Source organism: Pelophylax lessonae (genome assembly GCF_965119305.1).
Source record: "Pelophylax lessonae genome assembly, chromosome: 6".
NCBI classification, from domain to species: domain Eukaryota; kingdom Metazoa; phylum Chordata; class Amphibia; order Anura; family Ranidae; genus Pelophylax; species Pelophylax lessonae.
Window position 1 is genome coordinate 27253196 of NC_138773.1, and position 6000 is coordinate 27259195.

Genomic DNA, 6000 nt, shown 5'->3' on the forward strand with positions numbered 1-6000 from the left:
TTTTGGGGACCCCTGCTCTCATAGAGTGTACTTGTCTCAACCCAGAGCACTAAGTTCTCCCTCCTGCCGCTATTTCATCTGGAAAACATTAGTGATTCTAATTCCTGCCAGCCCCTCTGCAGTAACAAGATGTACTACATAGTGTGTGTTTTTTTAAATTCTGCAGCTAAATACCTTTGTTCACAGCCCCAATGTGATCGCCCTAGTGACATCAGTGGGGAAACTCAGCCCCTCCCACTGTAGGCCTTAGATCGGGGAAGGAGAGCAGCGGGCGGTCACGTGACCACACATTGGCGATGAAAACAGAAACTACCCAAATGACCCTGATCAAAAGTTTACAAACCCCCAGTTCTTAATACCACGTATTGCCCTATTTATCATCAATGACAGCTTGAAGTGTTTTGTGGTATTTGTGGATGAGGCTCTTTATCTTCTCAGATAGTAAAGCCGCCCATTCTTCCTGGCCAAAAGCCTTCAGTTCATGTAAATTCTTGGGCTGTCTTGCATGAACTGCACATTTGAGATCTCCTCCCCCATTGAGTGGCTCAATGATATTGAGGTCAGGAGACTGAGATGGCCACTCCAGAACCTTCACTTTATTCTGCTGTAGCCAATGACAGGTTGACTTGGCCTTGTGTTTAGGATCATTGTCATGTTGTAATGTCCAAGTACGTCCCATGTGCAGCTTCCGGGCTGATGAATGCAAATGTTCCTCCAGTATTTTTTGAGAACATACTACATTCATCTTGCCATCAATTCTGACAAAATTTCCTGTGCCTTTTGTAGCTCACACATCCCCAAACATCAGAGATCCACCTTCGTGTTTCACAGTAGGAATGCTGTACCTTTCATCATAGGCCTCGTTGACTCCTCTCTAAATGTAGCGTTTATGGTTGTGGCCAAAAAGCTCAATTTTGGTCTCATCACTCCAAATGACTTTGTGGCAGAAGGTTTGAGGCTTGTCTCTGAGCTGTTTGGCGTATTGTAAGTGGGATACTTTGTGGCATTTGCGTAGTAATGGCTTTCTTCTGGTGACTCGACCATGCAGCCCATCTTTCTTCAAGTGCCTCCTTATTGTGCATCTTGAAACAGCCACACCACATGTTTTCAGAGAGTCCTGTATTCCACCTGAAGGTATTTGTGGGGTTTTCTTTGCATCCCGAACAATTTTCCTGGCAGTTGTGGCTGAAATTTTAGTTGGTCTTCCTGACCGTGGTTTGGTTTCACCAGAACCCCTTATTCCCCACTTCTTGATTAGAGTTTGAACACTGCTGATTGGCATTCTCAACTCCTTGGATATCTTTTTATATCCCTTTCCTGTTTTATACAGTTCAACTACCTTTTCCTGCAGATCCTTTGACAATTCTTTTGCTTTCCCCCATGACTCAGTGTCCAGAAACATCAGTGCAGCACTGGATGAAGGATGCAAGGGTCTGTCAGGAGTCCAGAAACTCATTGACCTTTTATACACACACACTAAATACAAGCAAACAGATCACAGGAGGATGGTTATCTTTGACCACTTCAATAACGGGCACTTTTCCCCCTTCCCGCCCAGCCCAATTTTCAGCTATTAGCGCTGTTGCATTTTGAATGACAATTGCGCGGTCATGCAACACTGTACCCTGATATGCAGCGTTGGTGGGCACTGATAGGCGTCACTGATGGGCACTGATTGGTGGCACTGATGGGCACTTATAGGCAGCACTGGTGGGCAATAATGGGCACTGGTGAGCGGCACTGATGGCAATGATGGGCACTGGCGGGCAGCACTGATGGGGAGGGCACTGGTGGGCAGCACTTATAGGGAGGGCACTGGCGGGCAGCATTGATGGGGAGGGCCCCACTGGCAGGCTCCCTGATTGCCATCCCTGGTGGCCATGGTGGGCATCCCTGGGGTCATGGATGGGCATCCCTGGGGTCATGGGTGGGCATCCCTGGTGGTTCTAGTGGCACCCCCCCCCAAGGGTCTGCACTGGTAATCAATGCTCTGATTACCAGAACAGGCCCCCCCCCCTGTCAGGAGAGCCACAGATCGGCTCTCCTCTACTCGTGCCTGTCAGGCACGAACTGAGGAAAGCCGATCAACGGCACTTCCTATTTACTATGTGACCAGCTGTGATTGGACACAGCTGATCACATGGTAAAGAGCCTACATCATAGGCTCTTTACCCAGATCGGAGATGCGGTGTGTCAGACTGCATCACTGATCGCCGCTGTGCGTGTTCTCCTGCCGCCATCATATGACGTCCGGTCAGGGTAATGTAACCACCTTCCCGCCGTCATTTGCCTATAGGTCGGGCGGGAAGTGATTAATAGCCATTCAAACCCCTTTGTGTCAGCTTGTGTGCATGTTATCAGACCAAAATCACCAAATTTTGATCAGGGTCGTCTGGGTAGTTTCTGTTGTCATTATGATATAAAAAGAGTAAACACAGTTGATTGATAATAAATGGCTTCAGCCAAACACTAACCATGAGTGAAAGAACAGTTTTTGTGTTATCATTCATATTCTCAGAAAAATAGCCAAGAAATCATAAATTCTGCTAGGGTATGTAAACTTATGAGCACAACTGTATATTGCATCTAAACGCTGCCGCAGAAGGCGGCGGGAGGGGGGGGGGACGTCCCCTCCCGCTCCTTGTAATGACAGCCGAGCGGCTTCTCCGTTGCATCGGTTGTCGTTACAAGACAGCCGCCCGTTGGCTATGGACGCCGGTACCGGGGTGATGCCTCTAGCTGCAGGCATCACTCCGGTACAGCACTTTCCCGAGATATGGGCAATATCGGTAACCTCTGGGGCCGATTCCAATATATCGGGGCAAGTGCAGATCGGCCCTCGATATATCGGCTTTGCCAATAATCAGTCGATCCCTAATGTGAACCCAGCCTTAACCACTTAAGCCCCGGAAGATTTTACCCCCTTCCTGACCAGGCCCTATTTTGCGATTCGGCACTGCGTGACTTTAACGGACAATTGCACGGTCGTGCGACGCTGTACCTAAACAAATTTGACATCCTTTTTTTCCCACAAACAGAGCTTTCTTTTGGTGGTATTTGATCACCTGTGCGATTTTTACTCTTTGCGCTATAAACAAAAAAAAGAGCGTAAATTTTGCAAAAATAACAATATTTTTTTACATTTTTTTTATATGAAATTCCCCCAAAAAAATGTAAAAATCAACATTTTTTAACATTTTAGGCCAATTTGTTTTCTGCTACATATGTTTGGTAAAAAAAAAATCGCAATAGGCGTATTTTGATTGGTTTGCACAAAAGTTATTGCGTTTACTAACTACGGGAAAGATTTTTGTCATTTTTATTGTTTTTTTTTTTTTAACGAGTAATGGCGGCGATCTGCGATTTTTTTTTTTGTGGGACTGCGACATTGCGGCGGACAGATTGGACCCTTGACTGACATTTTTGACACTTTTGGGGGTACCAGTGACATTACTACAATAATCAGTGCTATACATATGCACTGTTACTGTAAAAGTACACTGGCAGGGAAGGGGTTAACTTTATTGGAGATGTAGGGGTTAAGTGTGTCCCTAGGGGCGTGCTTCTAACTGTTATGGGGTGTGGCTGTTTGTGTACCTACAGAGATATACAATCCTACATAGCAGGACTGTATGATCTCTGCACTTACACAGGGGAGAATGACAGGTGGCTTTGTTTACATTAGCCGCCTGCCTTTCTCCCTCTGTACCTGACGATCGCGAGTGACCGGCGGACATCGGGTCCGCCGGTCACACGTGCGGGGATCACAGTGAATGAGCGGGGGCGCGCCTCCGGCGGCGCGCGCTCACCCCCTATTGGCTCGCAGGCGAGTGACGCACCCATATGTCAATTTACCTGCACAGGGCTGACCGCCGCAGTATATGTACTTGCGGCGGTCGGCAATCGGTTAAAGTGTTTGTTACCCCATCACTTCATATTCCTGATATGTGGCCGCTGTACCATGTAATGAGGAAGTCATCTGTTCTTTTTGTATTGCTTCCTTGCCATTCCCTCTGCTTTCCTAATTTAAAAAAAAAAAAAACTGACCACACTAAGCATGAGAGCACATCGTGGTCAGTTCTCTAGCTGTGCCTGCTCTCCTCCAATTATCAGACATGTACTGACACATCCCCGCTGCAGAGCCATTCACCGGGAAGCTCAGTGTCCTGCTGTTTCCCCTCCCCCAGCTCTTATGCAGCTGAGAACAGAGGGAATATGAACACTTATAAAAAAAGAAAAAAATGTATTTATAATGTTTTTTTTGTTTTTTTAATATCTATACAAAAATATTTTGCCATTTATTTCTAAGGTATTTTAGAAGGTGATAGTTTACAATCACTTTAGGTGTGCAGTACACACTATAAGAAAATCGGGGCGAACGATCCGCCATGATGTTTCACAGCAAGTTGGACCCAAAGAAAGAAAGAAATATTGTACGAAAATTCTCGTACGACAAAAGCTTTTTTTTTGTTATTTGTTGTTCTTTCCTATCTGATATTTCTTGAACAAAAATCGTATGAAAATAGTAAACATTAACCAGTTATGGACCGGAAGGATTTGCCCCCCTTAATGACCAGGCCATTTTTTGTGATTCAGCACTGCATTGCTTTAACGGACAATTGCGCAGTCGTGCGACGCTGTACCCAAATAAAATTGAGGTCCTTTTTTCCCCACAAATAGAGATTTCTTTTGGTGATATTTGATCACCTGTGCAATTTTTATTTTTTTGCGCTATAAACAAAAAAATGCGACAATTCTGAAAAAAGCTATATTTTTCACATTCTGCTATATAAAATTCCCCCCCCCCCCCAAAAATTAAAAATCAAATTTTTTAAAATTATTTTAGGCCAATTTGTTTTCTGCCACATATTTTTGGTAAAAAAAAAAAATTGCAATAAGAGTATTTTGATTGGTTTGTGCAAAGGTTATCGCGTCTACAAACTAGGGGAAAGATTTTTGTCATTTTTAATGTTTTTTTTTTTTTACTAGTAATGGCGGCGATCTGCGATTTTTAGCAGGACTGCTACATTGCGGCGGACAGATTGGACCCCTAAGTGACATTTTTGACACTTTTGGGGGGATCAGTGACATTACTACAGTAATCAGTGCTATAAATATGCTCTGTTACTGTAATAATGACACTGGCAGGGAAGGGGATAACTTAGGCTCACACTTAACCCTTTGCTCGCCCCTAAGGGAAAGATGGAAAACCTTGGCACCCCAGATGTTTTAGAACTACATTTCCCATGATGCTCATGCACTCTGCAGTGTAGTTGAGCATCATGGGAAAGATAGTTCCAAAACATCTGGGGGTGCCAAGGTTCTCCATCACTGGCCTAGGGGGTGTTTTCTAACTGTGAGGGGGATGGGCTTGTAAAATCAATACAGAGACCTGTGATCCTAAATAGGAGGAGCGCTGCAATGATTGCTGAGAGAACAACGGTCTGCCGTGTTTACAACAGCAGACCGTCGTTCTCTCTCCACGGGGAACGATCGCGGGTGCCCGGCGGCAATCGCAGCTGTTGGCCCCGTGGATCGGCTTCCCCGTTGGCGCTCCAGCGGACCGCCGTACAGGTATGGCGATTCGCGGGAAGCTGCTGTCGTATATAGGCAGCTGATCAACATGTGGTTAAATAAAAATCGTTCGTTCTGTTCTCATACCGGAAACATTTTGGAGTTTGTACCTTCGAAAATTCAATTTTCAAAGTCGGAATCGAATGTCACAAGTGGTGTACACACTATATAAAAATCGATCGATCGTTCCTCGTACGGAATTTGTCTTTTGATTTTCTCATAGTATGGGCGGGGCTTTAACCACTTACCGACCGCCCGCCCGCCCTCGATTTACGTAGCTGCCATAACCCCGGTATTTTACGAAACGGCGGGCGGTCCTCTTTCAGATAAGGGTGGTTCCAGCGGTGGATTCGCAGTGGGATCACCATTACGGTGCGGCGGAAGAGGTGCCCCCCCTCCCGGTCGTTTTCCCCGCTTACCAGACCT